The sequence below is a fragment of the Sus scrofa genome, chromosome 7 (genome assembly GCF_054392235.1).
Source record: "Sus scrofa isolate SSC_HxYL_T2T_F1_AM1 chromosome 7, Sscrofa_HxYL_maternal_Yorkshire_Landrace_v2.0, whole genome shotgun sequence".
NCBI lineage: Eukaryota > Metazoa > Chordata > Mammalia > Artiodactyla > Suidae > Sus > Sus scrofa.
The window spans coordinates 65,989,842-66,013,029 of NC_139389.1; the positions used below are offsets into that span (position 1 = coordinate 65,989,842).

At 36.8% G+C, this 23,188-nt stretch overlaps 1 protein-coding gene across 10 annotated transcripts in view; it reads right to left on the bottom strand.

Moving 5' to 3' along the window:
- Positions 1-23,188, bottom strand: part of PEAK1 (pseudopodium enriched atypical kinase 1) — a 284,832-nt gene that overhangs the window by 181,504 nt on the left and 80,140 nt on the right. Inside the window, exons 1-2 of one of the 10 annotated variants that reach the window (XM_084966098.1) lie at positions 4,503-4,575; positions 2,451-2,567 (exon numbers count right to left, since the gene is read on the bottom strand). The gene's annotated coding sequence lies outside the window, so the exon portion shown is untranslated. 10 annotated transcript variants of the gene reach the window in all.

Genomic DNA, 23,188 nt, shown 5'->3' on the forward strand with positions numbered 1-23,188 from the left:
AAATAATGTGCACAGGAAATTATTTTTGTTTTAACAATAATAACTAAAGCTTACTCTATGCATATAAAAACAAGTAAAAGAGATAAACAGTTCATAGTAATTAACTTTGAGAAATTTCAGTAGATTTCACTTTTTTTTTTTTTTTTTTTTTTTAGGGCCTCACCCGTGGCATATGGAGGTTCCCAGGCTAGGGGTCCAGTTGGAGCTGAGCCAATGACCTATGCCACAGCCACAGCAATGCCAGATCTGAGCCACACCTGTAACCCACACCACAGCTCATAGAAATGCCAGATCCTTAACCCACTGAGCAAGGCCAGGGATAAAACCTGCGTCCTCATGGATCCTAGTCAGATTCATTTCCACTAAGCCAGGATGGGAACTCCAGATTTCACTTTCTAATGTATATAATCATCATGTTTCAATTTTTAATAAGTATGCATTGTTTTTATAAATAGAAAATCAAAGAAAAAATGCCTTTATTGTGGAGAAGCTGGAAGATAAAGACAAGTTCTTTTTTTAAAAACGAACCACTTCTTATCGTCAATCCCATTATGCCAAATACAATCACAGTTAACATTTGTACCTTACATACTTATATTTGTTTGCCATAGTAGAGAAAAATTTATATTTTGACTATTATGCTATTATGTTTCATTTCCTCCACATAATTACCCACTCAGGTAGAGAGCCCCTGGTCACAGAAGAAGTGGCACAAGGTCCTGAAGGATTAGCATGTGGTCCCAGAGCAGGTTAGAAACAGTCAGAAGAACAGGGTCTCCCGACACTCTCAGTCTTGTACTCCTTATTAACCCTAACAGTTTGGCAACAAATAGTGAAAGCCAAAATTTCATGTGTACTATGTAACAAGTGAATTTGAATTTAACAGCTCCATAAGTTTAAATTAATCACATTCATAATATCTTAAATGTCATTCTTATAATTAGACATATATTTATTCTGGCCTTAAGAAGACATTAATAATAGGAAAAGTAAGTTTTACTTAGTACTTAAAACTAGTATCTCTAAAGTAACCCAAGTGTTAACTAATTTTGAAAGTTCCAAAATATGGAGTTCCTATTGTGGCTCAGTGGTTAATGAACCCGACTAGGATTCTTGAGGACGTGGGTTCGATCCCTGGCCTCCCTCAGTGGGTTAAGGATCTGGCATTGCCATGAGCTGTGGTGTAGGTCACAAATGTGGCTCAGATCTGGCATTGCTGTGGCTGTGGTATAGGCTGGCAGCTTTAGCTCTGATTCCACCCCTAGCCTGGGAACCTCCATATGCCACACAAGTGTGGCCCTAAAAAGACAAAAGACAAAAAAGAAGGTTCCTAAATAAAAGAAAGTAAAGAGAATCAAAACTGGCTACAACTATCAGATACGAAAAGTTTCTTGGATGTATAAGATTCTAGGAGTAGTAGCTCATGATATTAATGGAAAAGTACACTTCAGCTAATAAACAGACCTAAAACATAGAGCTAAAATGTTCTTTGAAGTATTTCATTGTTTTTTAAGTATAACTTAATATAATTAAGGAATAAGAAAGAATAATACAAACCACTTCAGCCAACTGAGAAATGAAATAAAAACATCAGATGTGTATCTCTGGTAGACCTCTGTTGTCTAATTTGGTACATCATCCAGACCACTCAAAAAGCAGTTTTACCGGACAAGGCTATTTGCCCTAACGGCCTTATAATACCAAATTTATAGGTGCACCCAACTAGAGCAAAGCAAACTGCCATTTTTGGCAATATCACTATAGATGGTGCTTTATTTTATTTTTTCATTATTCATTTTATTTGCAAAATCAGAAGCTGCTCCCAATAGAAAATATCTTTTAGGGGTCAACTATAAGACCAATATAGGAGGTTTTAATATGATAACCAAAATGCCTCTTTGTAAAAAAAAAAATATTCTCATGTTTTATGATATATTTTGATTTTTTTCTTGGTAATCATCATTGAAATTGCTGATACATGATGTAAAAGTAAAGAACAACTTTGGGAAGATTCTCCTAGGCAAGAATGGCTGTCCAGGAGACTTCTGACCTCCTGACCCTAGTCTCTCCATATTCCCTAGTATCACTGCAACCAAGAGAGATCACTTGGTACAAAATCTGGTAATGAACTATCTATCCCTACCGTATTGTAATTATTTTATATAAAGCTCTCTCTCCTTCTGTCCGCTTGAAGAATAAAACATTGTTTCTTAAACTTTATATCCCTAACATTGAGCATGATGTTTGCAAACAGCAGGCCGTGGGGAAATGTATATTAAAACATTTAATAATCACTGCAAACTCTCTAGAGAGGAACAATTCCACTGTTTACTAGAATTTTATTTTCTAAGTTCTTCTAGACAAAATAAAACAGAACAGCAAAACTGAACAACCTGTGTTTTGCCTCTGCAGTTCATTGCTTTTCATATCCAGGAGTTAAACAACCTTACCCAGCCTAGCTAGTTGAGCCTCTTATTTCTTTGTGCCAAAGTTTAAAACTCTGGAGGCAGACAATGAGCTCCTCGAGGGCAGGAATCACGTCTTATATATCTCTGTACTCCCAGTACCTGGTTATTGGAATATGAGCTCAATAAATGTTTGCTAAGTAAATGCATTATTAAACTGATCCACAGTGTATCTTCCTTACTGTCTAAAAATAATTTTTAAATTATATCCATAATCCATATAGAAAAATCCTGAAATATTTGTCCCACTAGTGTTTATAAGGCAATTTGGTGTAGAGTAGCTGTAACAAATTGATTTCAGTTCCTTAGTCCCAAACAGAGTAAAATCTGAAGACAATATGGGAGACAAAAGAGAGAGAGAAAAAAAAAAAAAAACAGCTAGAATACATTCTGAAAGCCCTTGCCTTAGGGTGACCATGGCAAATAGGTGGAGCTGAGTACTTTTTTACAGACAGGATAAATGAGCAGCGATAGTGCCACAGAAGAGCCCGAAGCAGTTAACCTTCTTGTAAAGTCTATATTTTCTGGGCAAATTAAAGTTCTCAAGAAGTGCTCCCTTTCCATTTTGGAGGTTATTTTAAAAAGATATTTTCGAGGTCTTTGGATCTATTTCCTTTCAATAATATACAGATCAAATTTTCTCAACTTTTAAGTTAGAGATGATTTTTCTAACTGGGATCTGAAAATCCAGCTGCTTCCTCATCAGTGCTTTTTTATATCTTTCCCTCTTAGTGACTAAGATTCTTTGGACATGAATATAATCAACATAAATTGAGAGTTTCCATCGTGGCTCAGCAGTAACAAACCCGACTAGGATTGAACCCAGGAACACAGGTTTGATCCCTGGCCTTGCTCAGTAGATTAATGATCCAGTGGTATAGGTCACAGACACAGTTCCGATCCCACGATGCTGCGGCTGTGGTGTAGGCCAGCAGCTACAGGTCCAATTCGACTTCTAGCTTAGGAACTTCCATATGACACGGATGTGGCCCTAAAATAAATAAATAAATAAATAAATAAATAAATAAATAAATTTTGTTAAGTTACTTGAAGTTAAAGTAGTTCTGAAAGATAAAGATTTTTTAAAAGTTCCAAATATAAGGTATAGTATGAATATAACAGAGAACTGGTATAAACTATAACTTAAAAAAATAAACTATAGGAGTTCCCGTCGTGGCACAGTGCTTAACGAATCCAACTAGGAACCATGAGGTTGCGGGTTCAATCCCTGGTCTTGCTCAGTGGGTTAAGGATCCGGTGTTGCCATGAGCTGTGGTGTAGGTTGCAGATGCGGCTTGGATCCCGCATTGCTGTGGCTCTGGCACAGGTCGGTGGCTACAGCTCTGATCAGCCCCCTAGCCTGGGAACCTCCATATGCTGAGGGAGCGGCCCTATAAAAGGCAAAAAGACAAAAAAATAAAATAAAATAAAATAAAAAATAATAAACTATAGCCGTAAGACTACATCTAACTTACACAATTTAGAAATCTAATACTATATAGTTCGAATTTGCCTATTGAAATGTTCTAAATTTAAGAGAAATATGATCTCAAAATATTATCCACAGATCATAAGAGATAAAATCTCCCCATTTCCTAAGCCACTTCAGCCATCTATCTTAAGCGCTTAATATCCTCCTCCTGCTTCCCTCTTTGCCCCCCACCCCCTAGACTCATCATTGGATTTTAAAGAATGATATAATAAACTCTCTCATTAGTGGCCTGTTAATTATGATAAAGAGACTCTCTAAAACTTAGTAACAAATACTTTCAACTATTCTCTTATAATAAAAAACCCACAATACTCCAGTCTGGATAATCTTTCAAACAGATAATACAGAATTTTTAAATAAAGAGGGAAAAAAAGACACAAAATATTTCCAATTAAAAACAGAAATGCCAGAACCATTTTAAAAAAAAAGTTATAGCCACTTCATTAGAATGAAAATTAATCTACATTTTTCTCCTGGCATAAATGAAACATAGTGTTAGAAAGTTTTGTTCTGAGATTCCCTCTCTCCTTTATTTCAATTTGTACCTTCCATCTGATGACAGCATTCTCTGAATGTGGGGAATATTTCCTTTGTCATAGAAACTTCCTGACTGGTAATCTAGGAGAAAAAAAGTCATTCTTGGCTCCTAATCCAATAGCCTAGTAATGGCAGAAAGACAACTCCCTAAATAATAAGATGGTTCTGAAACTGATAACACCTCATTTACCCCAAAACAGAATCAATCAGGGTCTATACTCTTTTTTTTTTTTTTGGCCATCTCAAGACCTACGGAGTTCCCGGACCAGGGATCAAACCTGAGCCACAGCTGCAACCTCAGCCACAGCTGTAGCAATACCAGAGCCTTAACCCATTGTGCTGTAATGAACCTGCATCCCAGCACTCCCAAGACACCACTCCCGATCCCGTTGTATCACAGCAGGAACTCCAGGATCTATACTCTTGAAATTCTGTTTAGGAAGCAGCCTGTCATTTGGGATGCACTTAGAAAAATTACCAGTGACAAATGAGCTCCTGCTAAAGAAAGACAGAAGAAAAACTATTTCTTTAGGGTATAGAGAAAAACTATATACCCTGTATTTTAAAAACCCTCAGAAATTAAGTTTAGTAAGGCAAAATAATCCCCAAGGGTTCCACTATTATTTGCCTCAAGTAAATATATTTAACAAATACATTCAAGGATATTTATCACAATAATAATGATACTTGACTATCATTTAAAGTAGGCAAAGTAGGCATTCAGAATACACAAAGAAAATCCAAATACTTCTGATAGGGCTCATTGTTTTCCAATGATAATCAATAATACTATTGTTTTCCAATAGTAATCAATAATACTATTGGACAAACTATATTCTGAAAAGACTGAAAATAAGTAACCAGGACTTTAGAAAAAAGGACCAAAGATTTTGATACTAAAAAGTGTTCCTAAATAATTACGAACACAATGGTAAATAATTTATGTTGATTTTTTAGTAACTATAGAATCAAATATTTGGATGTTAAACTAGTCCCTGCACTCATCAGATTACTGTTTTAAATTAGTAAATCATTGTTGGGGCAAGGGTATATTTAAACTGAAACCAGTCAGCTAAATAAAGAAATAACCCAATGAATCAGTGGAAATTCCCACACCAATAAGATAAAAACTCAAACTTGGCTCTAATATAATCAAAACATCTGTCTGCATCTCCTGAACATTCATACTATTATTTGTGAATAAAAGTCAGATAATTATGAAACAAGTTCCCTTTACAACTTACATATAAATATATGTAACAACTGACCAGTTTCAAACATTAGTGGAACATTACGTCAGTAACAACACAATGCACTAAGACCATAATTAAATATTCATATTTAACAGAAAGAAATTAAGCATATAGATTGTTACTGGAATTCTGTTATGTGAATCCTGAAAAACTAAAACACTATACCAACTTTGAAAAAACCATTAGAGTTTCCTTTTGATATAATCAGAATCATTAAAAAGAATCTGTTTTAAGAGGAAAAAACAATGCTACTGCAAAAGCCAAAGATAAAATGGTTAAAATTAAGGAAGATACTCGCACTCTGAAAATTTAAGAATTAATTGATAAACATATTATAGGAAAAGGGCAAGGCCCTCAAACAGTAACAGTTCGCAGTGACTTTAAGGATGCTTTAATATCATATCTAACAGCAAAGGCTCAACTAACTCTCTCACAGCTTCTTGACAACTACTACTCTGCTGTCCAGTGGAGATGACTCTAGCCTGATAACAGAAGCTTCACTCTCTAGGCAGGTCAGTTTACAGCATACCATATGGATTTTAATCCATAATTATTGGTTTATTATTATATACACATTTAAAAAGCTTTCCAGATATTATCCTCAGTTTTCTCTTTAATGAAAAAAAAAATATCTACCTTATACAGTTGTAGGGATTAGATACAATACTTACAAAGCTTCTAGCAAAGGTAGAACTTGCAGTGTATCTGGCGTACATGTTTTGAATATACTAAGAAACTGCACTTTAAACATATTTAAAAAGAATGAAAAAGCAAGACCTTAGTTAAGGATCTAACACCATGTAGAATAAATTCAGTAACTGACATTCTTTTATTTCTGCCATCAACAGCGTTCTGTACAAAAATTATCTTATACCGCAACAAAAGTCACCAAAGGTTCCAGTCAACAAGGAATCAAATATAAAACATAAATAAAGAAAAAAGGGGGAGTTCCCGTCGTGGCGCAGTGGTTAACGAATCCGACTAGGAACCATGAGGTTGCGGGTTTGGTCCCTGCCCTTGCTCAGTGGGTTAACGATCTGGCGTTGCCGTGAGCTGTGATGTAGGTTGCAGACGCGGCTCGGATCCCACGTTGCTGTGGCTCTGGCGTAGGCCGGTGGCTACAGCTCCGATTCAACCCATAGCCTGGGAACCTCCATATGCTGCGGGAGCGGCCCAAGAAATGGCAACAACAACAACAAAAGACAAAAAGACAAAAAAAAAAAAAAAAGAAAAAAGGACAAGGAATATTTACCGGCTGCCTACCACCACATACTAGGCATAAAGCTAGAGAATATCACAACAAATCTATAATATAGTTTTATTGATGAGGAAACTGAATTCTGACAGCTATTCATTAGCAGAGCTGGGATTTAATAGGGTCTGAGTGATGGGAGATTTTCTTTCCATAGTGCCACACAAAATTCACAGAAGAGTAATTAAGAAATTCAGAAAGCATAAACACAATAGGCAAGATAATTATTTTTGAAGCAAAGGAATTATATTCACTTAAACATTCAGGAAATGACAAAAACACAAGTTTTAGATCATTGGAAAACTTCAATCTACATGCCAATTAGGCAAAGAAAAATAAGTCAGACATGGCAAAACATTTATTTACCACCAAAGTTGCTTAACAGGTGTATAAAGACATAAAAAGTACAGGAACGTTTTTAGACTAGGTAAACAGTAGTTCATATATTACATTTCCTCATAATCTAAAATGGGGAGTTCCCGTCATGACTCAGCAGATCCACAAGGGCGCAGGTTCAATCCCTGGCCTTGCTCAGTGAGTTAAGGATCCAGTGTTGCTGCGAGCTGTGGGTGTAGGTCAAAGACGAAGATGCGGCTCGCTCGGATCCTGCATTGCTGTGGCTGTGGCGTAGGCTGGTGTCTACAACTCTGATTCAAGCCCTTACCTGGGAACCTTCATATGCCACAAGTATACCCCTAAAAAGACAAAATATAAAATAAAATAAAATGTAAGATATTTTTCTTTTAAAAATCATATTTATTTTTATTAATGTATATAGCCAATGGGCTATGAAGTGATTTTGCTGCTTATAAAATTAAGTGCCAATATATATTTGCAATTTACTAGTAAAGCATGATTTCAAACCAAATTACAAAGCAAAACAAAATTTTATCTTGGTTGCTCTGCTCCTTCCATCACCTGGAGAGGCACTGCTAAGAGCAAAAATCCAGAATCTCCATTTTCTAGGTATGTTAGATGACTAAACACTGCCAATCAAAGCAAGGGCTACTATTTTCCACTAATACAAAACTAAAGTTATGCTTCCAGATAATAACAGTTTTGTCTTATCATTTAAGAACTCAATCACCCAGATAATCTATAGCCAAGTCTGAATCTGGTCTTTTTTTTTCTTTTTTCCCTCTCTGCCAATCAAAATGCTCTGGATGAGTACAACTTTTACCTAGGTTAGAGTGAGCTGGTGTATAATCGTTTTAATATTTGATATAATCAAGCAAATAAGAAAAGTAAATCAGAGGAGAAAATTCATAGCATATTCTAATGATCTGTACAAACAGTCTTAAGGAAATCGGCAATAAGACTCACACTGATGAGCAAGGATGACCTAGACATGACCATTCTGTTGATCTACAGAGCAGTTTTTCATCACTGCATCAGTGATTATGCATCAGTGATGACACAAGAACAGCAGAACACGTAAGTAAAAATGTATCCTTACAGCACCAAACTTATTAAAAAAAAAAAAAAGTAATAAAGGAGGCTTCTAAAAGCTTACTTCCCAAAAGAAAACAAGGATGATGGGGAAAATGCTGACTACAGTCCTTTCCAGCTTGAAAAAAGATACAGTTTCTTTCCTCAATCAGTTTTGCTAGTCAGTTAACTAACATCTTGGTTCTATTTTAAGGGCTGGGCCTACTCACTGTCTGAATCACCAGAGAGAAGGAAATGCCTAACACTAAAAGGAAAGAAATACAACTCAAATTTTTATACGTGTATAAAACTTTGAAATCATGGGAAAAAACACAGTAAAAGCAAAAGTCACCTTTTTTTCTGATTCAAAAAGCAATCATTACAGAAACTTTGGAAAACATAGATCTGTATAAGTAAAAAAAGAGGTCATCAGCAACCCCACCAAATAGAGATAATTAAATACATACATCAACATGTAAACAGTTATTTCTTCAAAGAAGGGTTTGTGGGCACATGCTACAAATCCAGAATCAAACTTCTTCCCACTTGTCCAAACTAGCATTATCTATTGACAAGGTTATTACAATAGCGTCTTAAATTATCTCTATTCTCCAAACCCTGTTCCTCTCCAGTCTACTCTACACAAAAAAGCCAAAATGATCTTTTTAAACATCATTTATATTTCATTTCTCTGCTCAAAAATCCTACAATGGCATCCCGTCTCAGAGTCTTAGGATAAAGGTCAATGTGCTTACAACAACCTATAAGATAACTGTTCTGGCCCTCCATTTGCATCCGTAATCTCTATTTTTCTTAGCTTATTTCCTATACACTTTCTCCCTTGGTTTATCTGTGTTGGCTATACTGATCTCCAACTTTTTTTTTTTTTTTTTTTTTTTTTGTCTTTTTGCCTTTTCTAGGGCCACTCCCGTAGCATATGGAGGTTCCCAGGCTAGGGGTCTAATCGGAGCTGTAGCCACTGGCCTACACCACAGCTACAGCAATGCCATATCCTTAACCCACTGAGCAAGGCCAGGGATCGAACTCGCAACCTCATGGTTCCTAGTCGGATTCATTAACCACTGAGCCACGATGGAAACTTCTGATCTCCAACCTTTTGCTGGAACACATAACTCATCTCTGACTGAAGTCTTTGGACCTGCAGTTCCTGCTATCAAGAATACTCTCCCCCTGCCCCCACCCCACCCCCACCCGTCAGATAAAAAAATCGCTTTCTTCTCTCTAGCTTTTTTTCAGGTCTCAATTCAAAGGTCACTTTTCAGAGACTCCCCTGACTCACTTTGTCAACAGCAAACTTCTTGATCCCTTTCCTTGGTATTCCCTATCTACCTTACTCTGTTTGTTATATTTTTTCGGGAGAGTATTATCACCAGCTGACTGATTATTTGTTTACTATTCTGTCTCTCCTGACTAGAATGTAGGTTCCATGAAAGCAAAGAAAGGGTATTTAGATTCTAGAACAATGCCTGGATTGTCACTAAGTATTTGTGAATAAATGGCTGAATAATTACCTGGGATCAGAATGTACCTAAAATTTATACTCAGCTTTTGTCATTTACTACTACCTAGTACAGCATTCCTAATTTTTGCATAGCATTCTATTATAGATAGAGTCCACAGTATATTCACTTTTCTATTTTGTATATTTAGGTTCTTAATTTATAGTATCATAAATACCCTTGCAAACATTTGAAAATCCTTGTATACACCAAATATCCTTGAAATATGTCTTCTTGCATAGTTCTGATAATTAATTAATTAATTTTTTGGGGGGGTCTTTTTAGGGCTGCACTTGTGGCATATGGAAGTTCCCAAGCTAGGGGTCAAATCAGAGCTGCAGCTGCTGGCCTACACCACAGCCACAGCAATGCCAGATCTGAGTCATGTCTGCTACCTACACAGCAGCTCACGGCAATGCCAGACACTTAACCCACTGAGCAAAGCCAGGGATCAAAGCCACATCCTCATGGATACTAGGTGGGTTTGTTATCACTGAGCCATAACAGGAACTCCTGGTCTTTTCTACAGGGATAAATTATTTTAAGTAAAATTGTTGGCTCAAAAGTTATGTATATCATCAACAATTTTAACACACTTTTCTAAACTACCCTAGAGAATGGCTATATCAATTTATTCCACCCCTAGTGATATAGTACTACTACATTTCTCCTCACCAACAATAGGTATCTGGGCCCTTTTTCACTGAAACGCAAGAGTTGATAATTTTTTCTGAACCAAAAAATAATGCATACCATCATACAATATTTTCTATTTGTTTAATTTGTTTTATTTTGTTAAAATATTTAAGACAAAAATTTGAGAAAAATATAAAATTTATTAATGACAGTAGTTGTTTCCAAGCATCATCTTCCACACTGGTATTTTCAATTTAAAAAGCTTTAGCAATCTGGTAGATTTTAAAATGTGCCTCAATTTAAAAAAAAAAAAAGGTATTTAATTGTTTTCCTTAAAATTTTTTTGTTTGCTGATGAGATTGACAAAATTTTCCCATGTTTATTGGTTGTTTAAATGTTCTCGGAGTTCCCGTCGTGGCACAGTGGTTAGCGAATCTGACTAGGAACCATGAGGTTGCGGGTTCGATCCCTGCCCTTGCTCAGTGGGTTAACGAAAAAAAATGTTCTCTTTGACAAACTGCATATTCATCACTGCCCATTTCCCTATTCAGGTATTCACTTGCTTACTGATTTATGAGCACTCTTCTTGCATTAAAGGTGTCAAATTTTTATCATGTGGCAAATATATTTGTTCATGCTTAACACTGGTCTATTAATTTTTTTAATGGTATAATTTTTGTACAGCCAAATCAATCATTTTTATATGTGGTGTCTTTGTTTCATTCTACATTTGAAAGAACTCTTCAGTATACAACCAACATGCTATCAAGGTGGTCTCTGACTGGTTGGCATTCTGGGTATTTTTTCTTCTTTTTGGTTATATAACTATTTCCTTTAATAAATAAATATATATATAAGAAGAAATATTTTCTTAAATATTAAAAATAAGAAAGGCTTTCTCTACTATTTGATCATGTGTGTGTGTGTGTGTGTATACATATACATATATATATATATATATATATTTAAATTTTCTAGGATTGCACCCATGGCACATGGAGGTTCCCAGGCTAGGGGTCTAATCAGAGCTATAGCCACCGGCCATAGCCACAGCAATGCGGGATCCAAGCCGTGTCTGCGACCTACACCACAGCTCACGGCAACACAGGATCCTTAACCCACTGAGCGAGACCAGGGATTGAACCCGCAACCTCATGGTTCCTAGTCAGATTCGTTAACCATTGAGCCACGATGGGAACTCCTATGTGATCATATATTTACATACGTATTTACTCAAATTCTACTATTCCATTTTAAGAATATTACATTATCTTATCCATCCAAAATCTTAGTTTCTGATGTGAAGTACAACTATAATTTTAGTCTTCCAATTTCTAAGCCAATTTTCCAAGTACCATTTGTTTACCAATTCTTTCTCCCAATGAGATGAAATGATATCACTTTCATATACTAATATGTCTTTTTCCAAACTGTAGTTTATTCTATTATGGTCATCATCATATGGTTTTAATTACTGCAGGTTAAAAAAAAAAATCTTCTGGAGTTCCCGTCGTGGCACAGTGGTTAACGCATCCGACTAGGAACCATGAGGTTGAGGGTTCGATCCCTGGCCTTCCTCAGTGGGTTAAGAATCTGGCGTTGGCATGAGCTGTGGTGTAGGTCACAGACCCGGCTCAGATCCTGTGTTGCTGTGGCTCTGGAGTATGCCAGTGGCTGTGGCTCTGATTTGACTCCTAGCCTGGGAACCTCCATATGCTGCAGGAGCGGCCCAAGAAATGGCAAAAAGACAACAACAACAACAACAAAAAAAAAAAAAAAAAAAAAATCTTCTAATACATGGTCATACAATTCCAACTTCATAACTCTATTCCTTCAAAATTTTTCTCTTAAACTTATGGTTCTAGGTTCATTTTAGAAAACTTTGTTAAATTTCCCTACCTACTCCACCCCTGGATGAAAAAAGTTGGTTAGGATTTTGACTAGAATGGCATTAAATTCACAGATCTGGAAAGAATCCATATATTCCTGAGTCTTTCTAATCACAAACATGTTTAATCTTTCTACTTATTCAAGTCTCTTTATGTTTTGGTGTAAAATTAAGTTTCCTTAAAATAAGTCCCATACTTTCTGGGTTTTTTTTGGCTCTAAATACTTAATGGGATTTTTTGTTCCATTACAGTTTCTAACTAGGTATTACTATAATATTGAAAAATCACTGACTTTGATACGCTTAGTTTACAAACAACCATGTAACAATATTAGTTTGGATAGGTTTTCAGGTAATTTTCTGAGTTTTTTTTGGTAGAATATATTATACCACCTATGAATAATGATCATTCTTTCTTCTCTGATCTTCGCTAATGATCACACCCCAACATGCAGTCTTTCTGGTCCTAACTACCCTTTATTCCAGGAAAAAAAAGCCTCCCATCTTGCTGACTTTCTACCTGTTGCTTCTGCTTGCTCTTATTCCTCAGAAGTGGAGCATATGCAGTAAGCATTTATTCAGTATCACTTCCATTTACAACCTGGGTAGTCTGTTCTTTCATGGGAGAAGAATTTAGGGATCGGCCCTCAGTATCTCCATCAGTTCAGTTCCTTTTTTATTGTTGCAAATTTGAAAGTCCAGTAGGATATAGTTTCACATTAGTATTAATTTTGGCTCAGCAATGTTTTCTTCTATTTATTTCCCTGAACAATGTATCTTCTCCTTCTCTCTCTCTGAAATTCCTATTATTTGTACATTTCATCTCTTAACCTATCCTCCCTTTGTCTTATTTTTCAATCATTTTCATTTCTCTATATTTTGCCTTTGTAGTTTAGAAAAGATTATACCAAGTTTGTCTTTTGTAGTGTCTAACTGGCCATCTACTGCATCCACAAATTAAAATATGCCTCCATAACAGATTTTAATTTGGTCACTATATTTTTCATCCCTTCAGAATCCTATAAGAGAGCTCCCTTCTCACAACTGGTATTCAGCTTTCAAAGTTTTTAATGATTGAATCTTTTGGAGAACAAAAAAAACTTCACTAGATGGCTAGATGGAACATCCAGAAACCTGGATAGAGGTTTGAAACAGTGGTGTTGGTAGCTGGGAGCTTAATGATCAAGCCACTTATGTGGACAGGCTCCTTCCAGTGAAGTACTAGAAAAAAACCTCTGGATCTATGAACACTGTTCACAGAGCACCAATACTTCCGGTCTGAAAGGAAAGAGAGATTTAAGTGTTGTGACTTGGAAGACCACTCATCAACATTTGGCTCCTCCCAAAAGAGGGGTTCTTGTTCAGAAAGGGTCTCAAGTATACTCTATCAATTACTTCTTTCATTCAACAACAATGCTGCCTTAAAAAAAAATTCTGGGGTTTTGGCATATAAGTGGAATCAAGCTGTAGTATCTAACATACATTCAAGGTTTTCCTCATCCATGTATTTATCTATTTTTTTTTCAATGAGAACTTAGATGCATAAAGATTGGAAAATTGTTTTGTCTGCTATTTTGCCCAACACTATTATCTATATTCTTACCAATATACATTATATTAATATACTTTAATCTATGCTTCTAGATATTATTTTCTGATTTCTATTTCACCAATTCAAGAGGACTTATCAACATCTCATCCTTCCCACCTCAATCATCACACTTTAGGATACAAATGTCACACTAATAACAAAGCTTCCTAGGGAATCTTTTACTAGGTCACATATGATGATGAACTGGTGAGATCCTAGAAAGCAAGGGAGAAAGAAAGAAAGGAGGGCTGCCATGAAAGTGTGTACGACCAGAGACAACTTCCCTAATGAAGTAGAGTGGTCTCCTGAAAAAAGAGATAACCACAAAGTACTGGACCCAGTCCTAAAACCAAAGAGCTTCAGGAGCAGAGAGTCTGTGGTATCCATGTTTATGTCACAAGAACCATGCCGGGCACAACAAATCTAGTTCATTCACAGCTTACTGAACTAACTGCTATGTGGCTGGCAGGCCAAGGTATCTGGTAATGAGGGCTCAGCTTCATAGTCTCTCATCAAAAATCTCCCTTTAAAGAGACCTCTACTAGGAATGATGGCAGCTTTCCTACTCCTGGGTTCCAAATGAGTGGAGAACTGATAGTAACAAACTTTTTTTTCTTTTTTTGTCTTTTTAGGGCCATACCCAGGGCATATGGAGCTTCCCAGGCTAGGGGTCAAATTGGAGCTGTAGCTGCCGACCTACACCACAGCCTTAGCAATGCCAGATCCAAGCCATGTCTGTGACCTACACCACAGCTCATGATAACGCCAGATCCTTAACCCACTGAGCAAGGCCAGGGATCAAACCTTCATCCTCATGGATGCTAGTCAGATTTGTTTCTGCTGAGCCATGATGTGAACTCCCCAACTTTGGTTTTATCTTAGTCATAAACAAATAATTTGGAAGTTAACGGATCATGTGCATGAAAGCAATTCTTCAGGTCAATTAGATGGTCCCATTGCTTACAATGAACCCTCACGCACAGCTTAAAGGAATATAAACTGTCTAGTCTTTCTATAGAGCAAACTGGCAATACTTAGAAAACTTAATAATGGACACCCAACAATGCACCAATCCAATTCCTCAGTATATATCACCATAAAATAAAATGCAGATTATCACTGCAGTATTGTTTATGGGACATAAACATCAGTAGGAGAGTATAGGTAAGATGGATACATAGCATGCTATGGATAAGAGTATGCATGATAGAATATTCTACAACAGTCAGAAATAATGAACCAGAATTACACATCGCAACAAGAATACATCATTTAAATGTACAGCTGAATTTTTTAAAAATGAATAAAAAGAGATATATAGCTCAAAGCTATTTATGAAAATTATAAACTTATACACAGAAACTACTATGTATTTTCCAAAGATATAGAAATATCTAAAGACATAAATTAATTAGATTAGAGTAGCTGTTTAAGGGAGGAAGCAAAATGAGTAGAGATGGGGATATGAGATAAAGACAACAAAATAACCAATTAAGACATGGGTCTAATCCTTGGGATGCCAGCATTGAGAAGCATGATTCTTCTCCCGAAGTTTGGGAAATAGGTAGGGGTCTAAAGGAAATCCAAATAAACTCAATTGGGACAAGAAAGTCATAACAGCTCTTCGTAAACGAAAAGCTTCTAGGTATGCTAAGATAAAGTTAGTATCATTTATTTTAAAAGGAGCCCAAAACATTTTGCATATTTGAGAGAAAAATTCAGTAAATACTGATTTTTTTAAAACATTAAGAAAGTATAATCATTGAGATTATAATCAATAATCTGAAGTAACAATGTGACCAAACAGAATTTGATGATTTGTTTGAAATTAACAGGGTTTATAACATCCTGAGATTAACCTGAGTACAAAACCTGTCATACAGACTCTGAAGATAAAATCCCACCCAGGGGGAACACTATAGTGTATATAGTTTGTGAAGATTCTCTCAATTTTTAATTCATACCCTTGTCATAGAAATTATGTAACAGGAATTCCCATCGTGGCTCAGCGGAAACTAATCCCACTAGTATCCAAGAGGACGCAGGTTCGATCCCTGGCCTCGCTCAGTGGGTTAAGGATCTGGTGTTGCTGTGAGCTGTGGTGTAGGTTGCAGATGTGGCTTGGATCTAGCATTGCTGTGGCTGTGGCGCAGGCCAGTGGCTACAGCTCTCATTCAACCCCTAGCCTGGGAACTTCCATATGCTGCAGGTACAGTCCTAAAAAGCACACACACACAAAAAAGAATCATGTAACAAAATGTTTACCATGGACTAATTCCTATGAGTGAAATAACATATAAAATCATGGTATTATTTAGAAAATGAACTTTAGAAAATTTGGTAGGAAAAGATTCATTTATCCATACCCTATTATTAGCATAGCACCAATGTAAACACAATCTTAAACAGGAGAGGAGAGAAAAAATCTGGAACACATTTCATCCTTGAAGTGGACAAAGAGGAAGAAACCATTTTAGCATTATATGCAGTAGAGCTGATCAGGAAGTATAAAAACTTAAAAACTCATTTCCCTTGGTCTACTGTCATTAAATTATAACTGAATCTGCCAATGATGCTTTATAATACAATAGATTCTTCATGATGTTGATACAAAAATAATCTGGATTGGACATGCCATTATACAGCATTCTGGAATCTAAAATAAAATGATCTTGGAGGAAAAGAAAGGTCATTATTTTTCAAATGCACAAAACTGTAGCAATTGAAGTTTTTTTGCTACTGAAAGCAAACTGTACAGCAAAGGATATAAAATGAACAATAATCAAATCAACAGTGACAGGTTAGCATGCACAATTAACACAACAGACAATGGTAGCCTTCTCTAAGGACTGCAGTCCTGTGTGATGCAGATTTAATTTAGGCCACAGAAAATTCTACAAAGATCTGACAGCTTCTGCTTTGACAAGACAAAACCTGCTGCAAACATTGGCATAAATAATTAGGCTCCACACCAAGTAAAATCAAGTAACTTTCCCAAGCTCGAGGTAGAGGGGGGAGCTACAACTTTACCTCCACCTTGAATTGTAGGGATCTTCTGATATATCTTAGAAATAGTGTTCTCTTTCAAAAACTGGGAAAATCCACAACTTAAAAAGAGCCCCCAAGAAGTCTGTAAAAGGTAGGTTTTCCAACCAGCAGCACACTTTAAATAATTAAGTCCTTCTGGCTTGTGTTGAGTATCCTTAATGAAGTAGCTGGGGAACACCATGTCAATGATCTAATGTCACTTGCATTCCAAAAACCTCCTCCCACACACCAAAAAAAAAAAAAAAAAAAGAAAAAATCCTAAAGCAAAAAAGAGCTTTTTAGAATCAATTCAGTAAATGTCTAAAAAACACATCCCATAATAAAGTTTAAGGACAGACAATGGGAGTTCCTATTGTGGCTCAGCAGTAATGAACCCAACTAGTATCCATGAGGACATGGGTTTGATCCTTGGCTCTGCTCAGTGCGTTAAGGATCCAGCATCACTGTGAGCTGTGATGTAGGTTGCAGACATGGATGGGATCTGGCATTTCTGTGGCTGTGGTGTGTAGGCCGTAGCTGCAGCTCCGATTCGACCCCATGCTTGGGAACTTCCATGTGCCGTGGGTATAGCCCTAAAATAAAAATTAAAAAAAAAAAAAAAGATAGACAATCTTTGAGGGTTTAAAAATTTAACCCACAAGTCAGAACTAAGTCTGTCTATACTAATATAAGAAACTAAGACAAAATTACAGTTGTTAATGAATTTTTTTTTTTTTGGCCATATTCATGGTATGTGGAAGTTTCCAGGTCAGAAAAAGAATTTGAGCCACAGCTGTGACAATGCCAGATCCTTAACCTGCTGAGCCATCAGGGAATTCCCAATAATTAGTTCTTTAACATCATATTGCTCACAATTAAAGAAAATATTCTTTCCTACAGTAAAAAAAAACCAAAAAACAAAAAACAAACAAACAAAAAAAACCAACACCGCTCTAAACTGCAAAAACAATGCTAAAAAAAATTTAAAAAAAAAAAAAAAAAAAAAAAAGGAGTTCCGTCATGCATGGTTCAGTGGTTAACAAATCTGACTAGGAACCATGAGGTTATGGGTTCGATCCATGGCCTTGCTCAGTGGGTTAAGGATCTGGTGTTGCTGTGAGCTGTGGTGTAGGTTGCAGACCTGGCTTGGATCCCACATTGCTGTGGCTGTGGTGTAGGCCGGCAGCTGTAGCTCCAATTAGACCCCTAGCCTGGGAACCTCCATATGCTTCAGGAGCGGCTCTAGAAAAGGCAAAAAGACAAAAAAAAAAACAATGCTGAGTTTTGAAATAAGTTGTTGAAACGTGTAATATGCATAGTGTTGTTAATGTGAAATTTTAAAACTTGTACACAGATATTTAGTATATTATAAAAATATGCATAGATTTGAAACATACTGAATTCTGAGATAGGGAAAGGAATGAGACTGATTTTATAATCTGTATGTTTATAAAACAAAATGTGAATATTTTATAAAGCCACTTGGCACTTTTATACTGGTCAATATATTAGTCTTCATATCAATTTACATGTTTCAAATATTTTATAACTTTTTAAAAATGAAAACAAAATTTATACAAAATTAACTCAAAATAGATCACAGACCTAAATGTAAAACACAAAACTATAAAAATCCTGGAAAATACCATAGGGAAAAAAATCTAGGTGACCTTGGGTTTGATGATGGCTTTTATATACAACACCAAAAGCATGATCAAGTAACAAAGAAATCTTTAAGATGGACTTTACTAAAATTAAAACCTGTGCTCTGTGAAAGACATCATTAATGAAAAAACTATAAGCTATACACTGTGAGAAATATTAGCAAAAGCGTATCTGATAAAGGAGTATTACCCCCAAATATGCAAAGAATTCAAACTCAACAATAAGCAAATTAAAAAACATGATTAAAAAGTAAACAAAAGACCTAAAGACATCTAACCAAAAAAGATATACAAATGGAAAATAAACATATGAAAAGATACTAACATCATATGCCATTAGAAAACTGCAAATGAAAACAATAAAATTCCACAGCACACATCTATTAGAAAGGCTAAAATCCAAAACAGTGACAACACCAAATGCTGACAAGGTATGGAGCAACAGAAACTCTCATTCATTGCTGTGGAATGCAAAATGGTAAATCACTTTGGAAAAGTTTGGCAATTTCTTACAAAGCTAAACTTAGTCTTACTACATGATCCAGCAATTGCAGTCCAATTGGAGAACCAATGTCTACCAAAAAAATCTGCACATGAATGTTTATAGCAGCTTTATTAATAATTGCAAAAACTTGGAAGTAATCAAGATATCCTAGAGTTCCCATTGTGGCTCATCAGGTTAAGAACCCAATATCCATGAAGATGAGGGTTCAATCCCTGGCCTCACTCAGTGGGATAAAGGATCCAGCATTCCCATGAGCTGCGGTGCAGGTTACAGATATGGCTCGGATGTAGTGTTGCTGTGGCTGTGGTGTAGGCTCCAATTCGACCCCTAGCCCAGGGAACTTCCATATAATGCAGGCATGGCCCTAAGAAAAAAAAAAAAAAAAAAAAAAAAAAAGAGCAATTTTCTTGCCATCCCTGCCAATAGAAAAGGTCTGTTGAAAGCAGACATGCAAGCTCCAGAAGTTAGTAAGGAAGGGAAGGATACAGTTGACCCCTTACAAGTGGAAATGAAAACCTATCTCTGCATAGACCAAGACAAAGTCCAAAGAAAACAAATGGCTGCGTGGGGCAAATGCTCTTGTGGTCAGGTCATGTGAACATTGATTTCAGCATGACTGACCGGCCACAACAGAGGGGAAATAAATGCCCTCTGGGGGTGGGGGCGGGGGGCACAAGGGAGGGAGAGAATTAGGGAGAGTACATCTATACAATGCAATACTATGAGTGTGTGTGTTGACGTACGGCAAGAGTGGATGGTGAATTGTAATCTTATCAAAAAAAAAAAAAAAACCCATGACCTAGAGGGTTAAGGCTCCTGCCTTTCTCACCACTGTGGCTCTGGTTGCTGCTGTGTGGTGCAGGTTCAATCCCTGGCCCAGGAACAAACAACTTCTACACGCTGCCCATGTGTACAAAAGGTAAAAAATAAAGCTGAAATGGTGGGAGGAGGGGGGACGAAAAAAAGAAAAGAAATGAAAAAAGATATTTTTCAATTGGTAAATGGATAAACTGTGGTAAATGCACACAATGGACTATTATTCAGCAATAAAAATAAACAAGCTATTGAGTAACAAAAAGACATGGAGGGGAGTTCCCACCATGGCTCAGTGGTTAACGAATCTGACTAGGAACCATGAGGTTGCTGGTTCAATCCCTGGCCTCGTTCAGTGGGTTAAGGATCTGGTGTTGCTGTGAGCTGTGGTGTAGGTCATAGAAATGGCTCTGATTCCGTGCTGCTATGGCTCTGGCATAGGCCGGAGGCTACAGCTCTGATTAGACCCCTAGCCTGGGAACCTCCATATGCCACGGGAGTGGCCCTAGAAAAGGCAAAAAGACAAAAAAAAAAAAAAAAAATAAGACGTGGAGGAACCTTAAAGATTTATTGCTAAGTGAAAGAAGCCAGTCTGAAAAGACTACATATTATATGATTTCAACTATGTGACAGTCTAAAAAAGGCAAAACTATAGAGCCAGCAAAGCAATGAGTGGTGGTAATCAGGAGCTGGGGGGCAATGAAAGAGAAGGATGGATAGGTAGAACATAGGGGTTTTGTGAGGCAGTGACACTATTCTGTATAATACTATAATGGTAGACCCATGACATTATGAATTTGTCAAAACCCATGAAGTTGTACAACATAAAGAGTAAACACTAATGCAAACTCAGTTTATAATAAGGTATCAATATTGTTCATTAATTATAACAAAGGTACAACTATTCTTTTTCAATTCCAAATGAGTGTACTGAAATTCAATTTTGGCCCTAGCCACTCAGAGCTAGCGTGGAGCTCACAAACCAAAAGACATTATCCCATATAAGACTGCACTTATTTCAAATGCCAGCCACACTTTAGGAGCCCCCTGGCCACCTGCATTTCTAATCAACTGGCCACAAAAACAGGGATTCCTATGATTCCCTCAGTTTGATAACTTGCTAAGACAACTCACATAACTCAGGAAAGCATTATACTTATGATTGCAGTTTTCTTATAAAGGATACACACAGGGCAAGGTCTAGGATATTCCCAAATATAGGGCTTCCATATTCCATGCCATCTCCCCATGAGTCAGAGTGCATCATTCTAACACATCAGTGTGTTCACTAGGGGAGAAGCGCCACTGAATTTAGAGTCCAGAGTTCTTGTCAGGGTTTCATTACATAGGCAGAATTGATTAAGTCACTGGCCACATGATTAATCTCAATCTCCAAACCTTCCCCATCTCCCCAGAAGTCAGACTAGCCTAAAGTCCCAAGCTTCTAATCATGTTGTTGGTGTTTCTGGTGACCAGGCCCCATCCTGAAGTAATCTAGAGGTATTTCATGGACTGCCACATTAGCATAATAAAAGAATCTCTCATTCATCAAAAAACTAAGCTAATACCCTTACTGTACCAGAATCTTCTCTTAATTATTTAATGAAATATTAAAGAAGAATTTAATGACACAAACTCTTTTAACTTCATGAGAGGCCAGTGGTTCAAAAGGGATGAAAAGAAAAAAGTATTGCTTAGAAGGTGACTTTCAAGAGGAGCACATTTCACAACTAGCTCAGACTGACAATCACATCAAACAAAGTTATCAAAAAGATCAAGGGAGACCAATGCCAGGTTGGCTAATATTGAGGCATACATGTCAATATAAAACCCAGACGCGACATACTGTTACTATAAAACCCATTTAAACCCACTTTTTAAATGGATACACTGGTTATAGCACATGAAAATGGTTAAGATCCATCATGGTAAAATGGAATCCACACTGAATGGATTGAATGAAATGGAAAGGAAACCAAGCTGCATTTTTTCCCAAACCTGCCCTTTTTGCATAGAGTTAACTGAAGGAGGAAGGACTCAAAAACTACGCCACAAACCAAAGTGCTGAGGGTCAAAAATTACATTTGGTAGAATTGTTGCTTTCCTCACCAACACCAGTAAATGAGTTATTAAATCTACCCTTTTGGCACAATAAAGCCATTTCAATAGAACTAAAAGTGCTACAGTTTCGATGTCAACTCTTCTAAAAATAAACGTTGCTGTCGTGCCACAGAATTCAAATTGCAGCAGCAGGTCATTATTCTGTTCTATTCTGTTGACATATTTTAACTCATTTTTATAAACCAAGAATTTGTTTCTGTTCTATAATCCTAGAAAAAAAATGTTTATGGGAAGGCAATTTCATTTTGCTAGGTTGACAGTGACGGTCCCCCAGGGGAGAGGCCAACTCAAGCAGGACTGAAGCAGCTGTTAGGAGACAATTTTCCTACCTGTTAATTGGTTTTGCGACTAGGCTGCACCAGCTCAGACACCCACCTGGCAAGCAGTAGATAAATCGAAACAGTCATATCTCAAGAATTTGAAAATTAGAAAGCTTTCACCCTTCCTCTAAAAGATTTAACTAGGGAACAGAACAGCAAGGGAAGAGGGAAAAAAAAAGTCAAATGTACATAAACATTACTTGAAAAAACACTAATTGTACATCCCTGATTTAAAAAAGTGTTTTTGGAGTTCCCGTTGTGGTGCAGCGGAAATGAATCCGACTAGAAACCATGAGGTTTCAGGTTCAATCCCTGGCCTCACTCAGTGGGTTAAGTATCCGGTGTTGCCGGGAGTTGTGGTGTAAGTCACAGATGTGGCTTGGATCCTGCATTGCTGCAGCTGGGGCATGGGTCAGCAACAGAGCTCCAATTCGACCCCTAGGCTGGGAACTTCCATATGCCACACATGTGGCTCTAAAAAAAAAAATTTCTGGAATGGCTCCCATGGTAGACATTGCTCCAGGTGATACAGCATTAAACAAAACAATGTCCATATCCCTACCAGAAGAGATAAACATAAAATAAATAACTATCAATTAGTTATTAGGTGTTAGGAAGAAAATTAAAATGCAGCCATTTAGTAGTGCTGGAAAAGCACCAATTTACAGTGAGTTGT